Source organism: Calliopsis andreniformis, chromosome 1, assembly GCF_051401765.1.
Source record: "Calliopsis andreniformis isolate RMS-2024a chromosome 1, iyCalAndr_principal, whole genome shotgun sequence".
Taxonomy (NCBI): domain Eukaryota; kingdom Metazoa; phylum Arthropoda; class Insecta; order Hymenoptera; family Andrenidae; genus Calliopsis; species Calliopsis andreniformis.
The window spans coordinates 3,419,739-3,433,320 of NC_135062.1; the positions used below are offsets into that span (position 1 = coordinate 3,419,739).

The 13,582-nt window shown below is 32.8% G+C and overlaps 1 long non-coding RNA gene and 1 other non-coding gene across 2 annotated transcripts in view; both read left to right on the top strand.

Moving 5' to 3' along the window:
• LOC143179412 (uncharacterized) overlaps positions 1–13,582 on the top strand; it is a 187,904-nt gene that overhangs the window by 157,832 nt on the left and 16,490 nt on the right. The window lies entirely within an intron of this gene.
• Trnak-cuu (transfer RNA lysine (anticodon CUU)) lies at positions 9,243–9,315 on the top strand. The gene has a single exon. It is a non-coding gene; the product is annotated as a tRNA-Lys (tRNA).

Here is a 13,582-nt window from a genome sequence, read left to right on the forward strand (position 1 = left end):
ATATGCATATAATACTTTAGTACTTTAATGCGTAGTATATTGCATACAACATAACATATTAGAGAAATTTAAGTACAACGAAAAATAAGAAATTTTATTTTTATACGATTTTGTCGCAAATTACATAAACTTATATGAATTCTAATTGACGACGACAAGAAAAGTCTATAATAATGATGTTAAAATAATAATATTGAAATTTTATTTTAACTCGCAAGTAATATTGCTTTCTACGCAGGAAACCATAAATTTTCCAACCCAGAAATTCTAAGAGAAAATCGAAATACCACAACTTTATTAGACACGAACAGCACAGGTATGTGCAGACTTACGATCATCGATCCGAGAAATCGGCGTACACGTTTCCTTATCGTTGAGTAGCATCTATAGCCCGATGTCGAAAAATCGGACTGTGTATCTTGTAAGATAGGCGTCCTACGGTTTTTAGGTCCAGCCCCCAAAAACCCCGAAAGAGTTTACGGGTTTTGTAGCACACCCAGAGAGTGGCTTTAACAATAAACACACAGAGGCATTTATAATGAAAGAGGTCGGATGTGAGCATTTTATTTTTTCTTCTCTTCCTCTGTTTCTCTCTCACCTTCCCCTAAACTAATATGCCCTCACGGGGATGGGCTTGGCCTCGAACTCACTATCTTCGCATACATTAATCATGCTGAAAGGGTTGCAACGGGAATTGTCCTTCCTTCACGTCGTATTTTTATATTCTTCTTAGTCCTAAGGCCACGGCTGTTCTGGAATTTGAAATTTAAGCTACCTCGGGAATATTCAACGCCATCAGATTCGTGGACTTTACGTTTTGTCAAGCCGTGTTTAACGACCAGTGCATACAAAATTGCAAGAGTATCCTTTTATACAAAACGAAATTCGATAGTTATCACGCATACGAGAGGAACTATATTCAAGAGTGTTCAAATACATCGACAATCGAGACGTTGTTAAACGAACTCTCACGAAAAATTGCCTTTGCTTGTTTCGTTTATTTGTAACCAATCAAGAGAATGAGCTCGTTCCCAAACGCGCTATCTTTGCATACATTAATCACCAGAAAAGGGTTGGCAAGGGAATTGTTCTTCCGCTCGGATAGGACCAGTCGGCTCTTTTGGTTGCCACCATCTTTTCCCATCTGAAATTCTATACCCATCTTGGAATTCCAAATTAAATCGCATTAGAGGTGTTCCACGTTACGTTTTCTTTGATTTTCTGATACAGGAATTCCACAATTCGTGGAAGTTCACCTCAACCTACTTTATCTAAAACATCAAGATCTGATACTTTTTTCTAAAAATCAAGGATTTAACGCAGATATAACCATTTTTAAGCTAATATGTTTAATGTGTTACCGAATTATTAATAAAACAATTCCAGAATATTGATCTTCTATTGATCTTAGTTTCGTCGATAAATTTTCAGAAGGATGTCGCTGACAATCGTAACATAATCAAAATATACATTTATACTCTTCCTGATTACAAATTCAGAACCACAATTTTTACGAGGATAATCGTCTAATCTGATCGATAACATGATTCGCGTGCGACGTTAGCAATTCAAATATAAGAACGGATAATATGTACTTCCTGTTTGCATTGTTTCCCATTTACGATGACCCAGAAAAATTGTGATCTCGAAGAGCCTATTATAAAGGTGTTTCATTGTACGTCCTACGTGTTTCACAGTATTGGTGTTTACACAATCATCTGTGAACAACAGTATTGAATAGAGTCGAGGCGTTGTAAAAAGGGAGGCTGTCGCGCGCCGCTTTCCTTTCGGAAAGATTTTAGAGTAGCTTCGTCGTCCACAAAAGGGTTCCTATCCCCAGGAAGCTTGAGACCCCAACGATCTGAAAACGCCACACAGGTCGAACCCCAAATCAGATATTGTTTGGTCCTAGACTACCTTTATGGTGCGTGATGGATGAAACTAATCGCTCAAGCAGGTGACTATATGTATACACCCTGCAGTTGCGCATGACTTACTATGACCGCGGGTGGTTCTTTGGTTTCCTATGAGCTTTCAGGAGTTGGGAATTCCTTTAGCTTCTTACATCTTGATAAAAAATACTCGTATTAGACCATTCAATAAACTTTATTAAGGCCTAAGAAGTAGAAACTCTATGCAATATATTTATAACATGCTGGAACAAAATATTTTAAGTACTTATTACTTTTATTCGATTTGAATTTAGTAATTACTTAAATATGTTTTTCTACTGATTGTGAGCAGCTACGTGTAGGTACGATGCAAAATAAAGTATCCTGACATTCTCACTCAATATACAAAACAACTTTAAAAAATTTACTGTCAACGTAAGGTCTCCATTACGTTTACATCATTACTTAACTAACTATTATTTAAGGCATTGAGTTGAATCTTGGATTTGTAGTTACACCCTTGATGTGGTCAAGATTGAACAAAGTCCGAGATTTTTAAATGAATGGTTATACCAGTTGAAGAGAGACAAATTATATTAATATACAAAGACAAAAGTAATACACTAAAGCTTAGTAATGTTCTTATTGAGATGAATATGAAGGGTATTTTTGGACAAAATATAGTAACTTTTGGTATCTTAATAGTTAATTCTATTTACATGTTGTTTAAGTTCATTGCTCTATAGGTTTTCTCTTATTTCTTGATGCCAACTTTTGTTTGTCATGCATGGGTAGGTAGACAAGATGTAAGAAATATAACCTTCGATATTTTAAGATGTAAGTTCCACTAAAGTAGTAGGAAAACTAGTAAATTGGAGCAAGGAATGTGCTGTGACATCGTGTCCGATTTCCCTTTGTTTCGCAATAATAATGTCTTAAAGTTAACATACCTGTATCTTAAATTAATACTCAGAGGATTTTGTAATTTTACAGATGCATTGAAGGGCAGAAACAGAGCAAGAAAGTTTTAATATATCTTCTTGCATCTTTTAAAGCTTAACATTTATGAATCTTTAAAAATCTGCGATCCATTTCCTATAAACATTTCGGATTTTTAAAGTTTAAATAGAAATTCTACATGATTATGAGTGTACTTTGTAGCATTTACCTAATTTTGTTACTCCAAGTTTATAAAAGTAATAATAATGTTGTCATATTAAAAAAATCGTTTCAATGCAATTCATTAATTAAGAAGTTGTTTAAATGTTTCAGAAAGCAATAGTTAGTACGTATAAGATTGCATTATTAGAAGGGATGTTACAAAATTTCATATTTTACTCCACGAAGTTTTTATATAACTGTTCTCGATATTGCTATTTCTATTTACTTAATCATAAATTTATTTCTGGATTAAAAGAAGTGATGATGAATGATAGAATATTTTGGTGTGATTTGAAATGCAGTTTTTTTACAGTTTAATGCGTATTATTTATTATTGTATTTTAGAAAACCACGATGAATTGTGCTGACATTTACATATATAAACTTCTGCAAATGCGAAACTTATGTTTGCAACATCCTTTACATTACTTTTTTTAAATTTAAACTTATAACAAGAATTGTTTGAATATCCCGATTATTCTTAACATCGGATAATAGATCGATGGATTTTAATAGTATATAATAACGATCAGAGAATTTGAGAACCTTGTTATAAATGTTAACCCTCTTATGTGTAATGTGATTTTTATACATTTTAGGTATGTAAAAAATTCTGTGAAAATTCGCTGAAGTACTTTCAAGTATATAGTTTAGGGATATCAAATTCAAACGTTAAAACAATATACAGAACATTTTTTTATGGAATTATATTGTAGTAAAGTAACAGGAATCAGTATTTTGCTGGAGCCATGAAAGATCCTAGTGCGCTATTCCATTTTTAACATTAATGTTTCAGCATTCCACACAGTACATTTGTTGAAAAATTTTGTTTAATAAAAAGATGAAACCGATTGGTCAATAATAATGATCTAGTAATTGAAAGTGTACGAGCTTATGCCTGGTTTAAAAGGTAAGGGAACAGATTGATGTATCTTATTTACAAGTTTCTGAATAATACATTACACCGAAGTAAAGCTTTCGTGACGCAAATACCACAGATTTCTAGAAATTTCTATCTATTCTGCTTAATTGGAATAAAATAGATGAGAAATACACGAATTCGATATTAGAGAAAAATTTTGATATTCGAAGAATTCATGCCTGGAGCCTTCGGCATTCGAACAATCTCTTCCAAAGTCCGGATTCAGGCAAGGTGAACACGGCACAAAGTTTTCAGGTTATAATGACCATGATTAAGACAAAATAACCAGTAAACAATATACGACCGATACGTGATTTGAACTACTAATGGCTTCATCTGACAATTGAGGGTATAAAGAGCGAGAAAGTAAAGGAGGTGAATTATATGCTTTGTCACCATAATTATGTAACGTTCGTAAACAAATCATGTTTCTTAGAATAGGTATAAACGAGGAGTTTCCAGAAAACACGTTATCCTCAACCTAGACATTGCCCTTTGAAACATTAACACAAGTGAGTGAAACATACAGATCCCTCTTTTGGGATCCCTTTTTTGTATAACTATAATTACAGCGTTACAGATAGTCTGTATACTATTAGGTATGCAAATTATTATCTCAGGCATTGATTAATGATTAAGTATGCAAATTGTCACCTCGCATAACGGGGACCATGCATGCTGTCCATTTTATACATACTCTCATTGTCAGTTGAAATACATAGGTACATAAGAAGGTTGCAGAATGTATAGGAAACTTTCGAAAATTTTTATAATGAAACAGCAGTAGATCGAATCGTATTTTTCTCAAAGTGTATTCATTTGCTTACCTCTGGACGAACTTCGACGTCATCTTGGTAAACTCTTAACATAATGGCAGTTATTATGATAATCGCTTATTATGAGACGAATAGAAATAAAAATCGCGCCTGGAGCACATTAAATTACGTTCCAACTTGTTGTACATACACGTAGTTACGATTATGAACCTCAATATAGGGTGTATTTCAAATTGGTCATGTGTTCCACTTGAAAGTGCATTTGGCTTAAAAAAGCAACCTTTGAGTCTGGAATAAAAGTTTAATCGTGAACAATTTCAACTTTTTAAATTACTGTTACTCACCATTAAACGTATTGAATCTACTGAACATATACAATGAAATAAAAATTAAGAAATTCAAAAGAGTTTTAGTAAAAATTTGTCCATACCTACTCATACGACTTGGTTAATGCGAGCTATACTTTCTGTATAGTGATAGTATAAAACATACTATCTATCTAGTAAAAGAAGGAATACAATCGTATTAATGCATATTAGATATGCAGCTATAAAAACATATGTAAACAAAACATATATGTATGTATAAAACATAAAAATACTACAAGCATGCAAAGAAGGAATACGTACTTTAATCTTATTCATTTGATAAGATGCATTGTGTATACATTGTATACGCACTTATCAGAATGCAGAAGACCATATGCAATTATGCAAAGAAGATCCTAGTTAACTATAACTTTAATTGCATCTAATCTTTCCATCCCGATATAATACGCTCGTGTGGGAAAGGGGCCACATATAAGTACAAACGGGTTCCCCTGTTGATTACAACTTTTGCATAACCTAATCCTGCCGATCTGATAGAATACACCTTGTATAGTAGAGGGTCGTATGCCGGCGCATAAAAAGGAAACGTCCGAAATACGCGAGGGCAGCCCACGGGCTGAAATTATAGTTCGATTATTCCTGTCTGGTGGTGAATGAGGGAGAAGCAGCCGCAGGTGGGAGGCATAGCCGAGCTAAGCAGCTTCGCACAAGTCACCCACTCTTTTTACACGTGATCCATGCCGCTCTTCTCCCCTTCCTTTTCTTCTATTTCGCTTTCAGTTTTACTCGGTCCCTTTTTCTTTCTCCTTTTACTTCTTACCTTTATTCTTATTCTTCGCATCCTCCCCTATAAGCCGCACGACGACGGCGTCGTGTCTTCGGCTGAAAATCAGGGATCCGATAAGCAAACACTTTCGTGCGCCGCTCTATTATTAAACTATAAAATCCAAGGGTCCCAATGGCGCAGACCATTCGAGGATCGTTTCGAATTCTGACATATTGATCGACTCGATATACACCTTGTGGGTTTATTGCAGGCCTCATAGTTGATTGAGACGTAAGCGGAAGATATGTGCTAAAGATTCGGTAAGAATACTTACATATACCATAGATTTCTAGAAATTTCTAACTATTCTACTTAATTGGAATAGAATAGATGAGAAATACACGAATTCGATATTAGAGAAAAATTTTGATATTCGAATATTTGATATATATATGTGTATATAGATATATATTATACATGTATATATAAAAGCAATAAGACTCAGTAAGTTAATTACGTAGAGGACGTGGCAAACTGCTATAAAATCGGAAATTAACAACGTACAAAAATGAAGAAGTATATGTCATTAAGCATAACAAATGCCACGCCATTGGTTGTCTGTTCTTTCGTAGCTCATTCTTTTGCCGCGGTATCCTGGTCACGCCCTTGTTCAAACGTCGGTGCCCTTAAGATGATTATAACATCATCCTGCTGAAAATCTACAGGCTCGTTATACCACATAGAACACTGATCACCTTCAGTTCGATGTCTGCGTTAGTTGACAAAACAAGGAGTTATTAAAAAGATATGATCTGTGTAAAAAAATACGTGGTGCTACAATACAATAAAGTATCGAACTATCAATCTATAGAACGAATTTGATTAAGATGAAATAACTGATACTATGTTTATGTACAAATTTCTTTTATTTGAGAAATTAATATATTCATTATAGTGCTACTGTGTTAAGAGATTATATTTTTCATTAATATTGTAATACTCGTAAGTTTCTTGCTCTGTTCTTGCTTCAGCCAAACGATTACTGTATTTTTGCTATACAGTATACGCACCTATTAAAAACAATTTTTCAAGATATTGTTCTTTCAGCATACCTATAGTATTTACATTTATTTAGAAGTAACTCCATTAGTATTCGTATAATCTTATGTTGCTTTTTAGTTATTTTGTAATATTTTCAATTATGTTATATTTTAAACGTAGGTATTTTTAAACCTTTATTATGCGATACACACTTATATCAATTTATTATTAAATAAACGTAGAAAACGTTACAATCGGTTTACTGTCAGTTGCCAGAATCGCATTATTGGTATATGCAGGATGTAAACATTATAAGTACATACGTAATGATATTTTAAATTTTATAGGGCGCTACGGGAGTCCAAGTAAAACACAAAATGTTCTATAACATAATATCCAATCTGCCTCCATTTCGCAATAATAATAATTTAATAATATTAATTTAATTGCATTCTGCAATTTTACAGGTGCATTGAAGGACAAAAAAAGAAAAAACAAATCTTAATACATTGTATTGTATTACTTACACTTTGACGTTCGTAAACCTATAAAGATCGAATATGTTTGTAGGAAATGGATCCCAGATTTTTAAAATTGTATAAAAGTTAAACCGTAACTTTTATGCGAGAGATATAACAGAGTATATTAAGATTTTTTGGTTCTATTTCTGCTATTGAATGCATCTGTCAAATCAAACAGTAAAAAATTATTTAAACTCTACATAATATTGATTTGTTGCGCAAGAAAACCTTTGAAGAATATGATAAATGCTAAGTTCCGAATGAGAAATATTTCACTAATGATGAACATTTTTCGGTGATACCTCCATAAAGAAGCACGCTTTACCTGCTTTGGAGTACTGTAGAGTAAATTTCAAATATCCAAACTAACGTTCGTAGGAGATCTAAAATAAAGTTTTATTGATACGATCAGCGAGTTATAAGTTCACTATCTCATGGTCGTTTTGTGAGCTGTCATAGAGTCTTGTCCTTCACGGACGGTGTGCTTTCACTGAAAACTGCTATAGAATTGCAGGTACCTACTAAAGTTAGATAGAAAGTCTGGTTGTTGCAAAACAGTCGTGGTAACTAACCACCGAACAGCCAGAAATTTTACGCGAGCTAATTAAACAGATCACGTTGTGGCTGTAGGTATCTTTGGTAAACCCTTAACAACCTGAAACGACACTTATTTACAGACTGATACTTCTCAAATCCTCGTTAACCACTTAATTCTGAGAATTTGAAACTGATATAAATGTAGACACTGATATATGTAAATACAGTCAACCCTCTTATAATACGGTTAATTCATTCGCTATTATATCGAAACTGCGTTATACGAAAATTGCGTTCTCTGAAATTTGTCGAAGTCTATTAAAACGTGCTATATAGGAAGCGTGTTATTATATCTTGTTATATCGAATCTGTGTCTTTAGAGTATCGTGTTATGAGGGGTTTGAGTGTATACGTTAATATGGTAAAGTTTTAGAAAAAGCTGTCTTCACACCGATTTGGACAACGTTGAAATAGGTTATTAAATTTCACATGTTTCAAATCACGCATTAAAACAAACTGGTCAAAGAAGTTCAAGTTTATAAGAATGTAACAAAAATGCAAAGTATTAAATATGTATGATGTTAGAAGTAAATACTTTCTAATATGAGTATCTCGGAAACTAAACCCGATTGTCGGGTATATGTATAAGAAAAATTGTTCAAACTGTTGATTTCCACAACATATTTAAAAATTATGGAAATCAATAAAGAGGCATCCTTCCTAGAAGTGACCTTAAAAAGAAAAATTATTCTTATAGTATCTTTTTCAAGAAAATTATCTGTACTATATCTGTTTATTTTGTACAATTGTTGTACTATAAAAATACTATGTAGGTTCATGCCATGTTCCTATCTTATTTTCATAACATATGATACAATTCGTGTTTTATGAAAACGATCATAAATCATGTCATTACTTTTTTACGTTTTATTATATTAAAATTTGTATACTTTTCTTAAAAAGTATTGAGAGTTATTATTACATCTTATTACAAATAAACGTCATTGTGATTAAAACCAGAAGAATATATAGTTTTACGTAATATAGATAGAAATAGTAGTAAAACGATATTTATGTAAATAAAAAAAATTTCGTAAATGGTACGTTATGCTTTAACTCTTTCAGGCTTGATTTTATGTATATATATATATCCTTTCAGTTTTTCGCTATATATATATATGATTTCAGTCACCGTTTTAATATTTTAAGTCAGATATTAAAATAGTAAAATATAGTATATTGTATTATGTAAAATTTAAACACTATTAATACCTAGTTGTAAAAGTATCTTTCGAATGCCCGGCTAGCTCAGTCGGTAGAGCATGAGACTCTTAATCTCAGGGTCGTGGGTTCGAGCCCCACGTTGGGCGAAATTTTTTTTCGCATTCATGACTTTTTTTGTTAATAAAATTCTGTTGTAATCCTATTTTAGTTCCTCCAAAACTAAAAAATGTAGTATCATACGATAGTTATTAATTATTATTTTATTCATATTATTTTCCTGCTAAATTTATTACATTGATAATCGTCTTCATTAAATATAAATCATTTTCTTGTCATTATTTTATTATGAAAAGTTCATGCGTGTCGTATAATTAAGAAAACAGTCACGTCTTAAGTATGAAAGACGGTATTGTAATAAAATAAAATTGCATTTTATAGGATAATCTCTCTACATATACGTATATACCACGTCATTTGCTTCGAACTAATTTGAACTATAAAGAGTTAAAAATAAATATTGAAAGTACATTAGCGATTTACTGATATAATGCCATATGATTTCAATATAATAAAGGTTGATTAAACTTCAGTAAAATTAGTTGTTTAACAATTTGGTTTTTTTTGGGTAAAGAACCCGTACACACAAGACCATTTTTCTTTCAAAGCTATTTTTTATACGAAATGAAAAATTGACTAAAATATTATGCACTTCAATTTATTACATTTATTTATTTTTATCTAGACTCAATTAGTGTACAATAACTAAAGAAGTAGAGAAGGAAACCTAATTCTCAATGAATACATGTTACCTTGTTTCTCAACGACGAAGGAATATAAGAGAAAGGGATATCGATGATGCGAGAAATTGAGCTTTTGTGTGTGAGTTTCGAATGATCGACTTGACATGAACCGCAATGCAAGTTAAAGAGGGCTACTCGACGTAATTGCATGTATTCTCGCCGCGGTTGACGCGAAATGAAGCTTCCAACGAAGAGGAGGTCTGTTCAATACAAATGAGAGCGGTTATGTGCAAAAAAGTCGTCCGGTTGGATACGTTTAAGCCAGTGTTAAAGATAAGATCGGCGGCGCTTGACCGATCACCATGGAGATCAGCGGTGATCGAGGGATCAGCCGCCGATTGCTCTCGATCACTCCTTCCCAACTCCTTATTATTTTATTGGCTTCATCTATTTCTTTTGTGCCACCTTTTGATCACCGAGAACCGTCTCTTCGTTTTGATCTTGCTAACCATCAAGAAATCGAACCTGAAGGACCTTTATTGAATTGATAGATAAAACAAAAGGAATTACAGACTATTTTAATTATGAGCTTTCGTGGCTGCTTGAATTTTTGATGAGTTAAATGTAACAATGATTTTAAAATCATAAAAAATGTTTCTTAACTACTTTTGTATTATAATGTGTATACGTTAAAGTTATTTTGTTAGATAAAGTTTGCTTTTTGAAACTAAACTTATATGTATATTTCAGTATGCACAAAAGTATGCACACAAAGTATAAATTCGTACAACGATGTCGCTATGTTACATCAAATCTGAACCATTTGCAATTCAATTTCATTGTATGCATAACCCATTAAAGCTCAAAGTTACAAAAAGGCAACATTTCATTTCCGATTTCTTTTACTGAATTTACAATATTGAATTCCGTTCCTTCGTGTTACTCTTATGAAAGGCAGTTCCAAGTATTAGCTTAATATTTGTTTCGTTACTACTTCTCTTTTCTGATCTAAATTCTACAACTTTTTAATAATTTAATAAATTTTAGTCGAGTAAATGTACGAATTACTGTGTCTGTTAAGCTTGACTTTCCCAGTTTTGGTTAAAGTAAACAGTATTACTTTTTTTGTACTTCTCAACGTAATTAAATTATATTTCAATATTTTTTCCACTAATAGGACTTTTTCATAATTAAAATATTAATATTAATTATGAATGTATGCCACTTATTGTACAACTATTGTGTTTCCTGTATGTATTGTGTAAGTGTAAACATGTTACATTTTCAAATTGAATAAGTAACTATAAAAATTCACATTTATGAAAAATTTTAATATTTTTCGTTTAATAGTGCTACATTTTGTTACATGTTACGTGTTAAATAAGGGGGGCGGGGGGTATAGTAATCGATTCCCGTACAATAATTAACACTTTTACCGTACTTATAACGCTGGAGTATGATACCAGTTATATGTATGATACCATTATACCAGTTTTTCGTAAGTCGCAGACATTTTATTGTGGATCTTTTTCATTTAATGGGCGTCTATATAGTGTCTGATATTATAAAATGTATTTATTACTTCGACAAAATAATGTAGGAAGTATATGTATAATGTGTATGTAGGATACATACATTTATGTTTTTCAATGACGTTTAAGCCTTCATGGGTTGAGGGAATAATTTAAACTACGAATTATTAAAAAGATTCATAAGTTATTTAAGGGTAAGGTGGTAGACTCGAATATGGCAGAGAGATGACATTACCGATAAAATTTGGGAAAAATATGGGTTTACGGAAGCTAACTTTTCGTCCTTATATGAGACGATTTTGAACAGGTATAGGGTTAATTCAAAAGAAGAAAGTTTAATGAAACGCACTCTGGTCATGATTTCGTTCAGAACACTCTCTAAATTACATAAAATTGCTTGGACTTCACAGCTGTGACTGGTCGATTTTGCTCTACTTTATAACACTCATATGACTAAATACCAGCAGAATCTCGTTAAATCATGACCAGAGTGCGCACCACTGAACTTTTTTCTTTCGAATGAACTCTTTTCCAGCTCAGAATCTTCTCATACAAGAACGAAAATTTAGCTCCCCTAAACCCACGTTTCAGCGTTGCTTTTTACTAGGTTATCGATAGAACAAAGTAAAACCTGACTTTAGTTGGGTTTATGTGAACGAGGAGACGTCTAACTAGAAGGGTTGCCGATATGGAATCAGAATCTGTGATACCCGAATTAGCGACGCGAGTTACTAACAATTTCCCCCTCCACTACACACACAATCGAACCAGCCACGTGTACATGAGCTCGGCGCCTCGGACTACTGTGCATAACTTCGAAAAGTTGAGAGAGAAGGCGAATGAAAAATAAACCTTATTCCCTAGCTCCTGAAACTGATATGTTCAAATCGCGGACAAGTGGCACGATCCATGCGCAAACTTTTCGATTGTCCAAATATTTTCCCTTTCCAACTTACAGTCAGAAAGGGACTCTTTATTATGATCCTGAGAGAGTTATATGAAATTTTGAGTGATGAATTAAGAAAGTAACCGATAACATTTTGTGAAATATTTCGTGTTAATGCACATCTCTTTGTAACAATTAAAACAAAGCTGTACGCAGACTGTAGCAGGACGTATGGTACAACCGGGAAGGTATACATAAAATAATGACATCAGAACTGCTTATTCTTCCATATATGTACATACGTATGAAGCTCGGTAATGTCAAGAACACTTGTATCGGACGAATTTTTAAATCTAATTTTCCCGAAAATTAAGGATATAAAAAAATTATGTTCTTTACCTTTAGTTTGTTTTTATATGTAAAATCACTCTCTCCCCAGTAGTATCACACGCTCTGCCACATCGTATATGTGGAGAAGTTAGCAGTATCCTCAAAGCAATCGGTTGGATAGTTGCGGATGATAGTTACACTGTAAGTGACACATAGCAGATTCGATACCTAGTGTGGAAAGGAATATTTTCTTCTTTTCTAAATATATAAATTGCATATAACAGTATTTTACTAACATTGTAATTGTTGTATACAAATTTTCATTCATAAATGCATATTTAACATACATGTTTGAACTTTTCTCTACTTTTTCCTTTGTGTTTTATTGAGAAATTTTCACTGGCTAGACGCAGCGTCGAAACACGCACAATGCAATGTCTTCGTGTGTATGTGATCTAGTGCATTTGGTTTTTCATGCGTTGTGTGTGGTTGTGTGCGTTGAGCACGCAGCAATTGGCCGCAAGATGCGTTATTTTAATACTCTGTAAAACTTACATATGCAAGTATATGTACATACATGTAATGTATAAAATTCAAATATATTTTTCAGACACATATTTAGGAATGAAAATTTGTACAAAACAACTGCAGTATTTGTGAAATAGTGCTATATGCTATCTAAATATTTAAAAAAAAACAGAAAGGTTTTTACCATACTGGGTATATCGAACACAGGATCTCTCACCTAGAAAGAAATCATTATCTACAGCCACCTACCAGCCTTCATTGAGAATGCTATTATTAATTTAGACTTGTTTTAATTGTTCATAAAAATATACATAAAGAAATATTCCACGAAACGTCACTAGTTTCTATACTGATCCTTTAAAATTTCGTAAACATCTCTGGGGGTCCCACCAGTAAC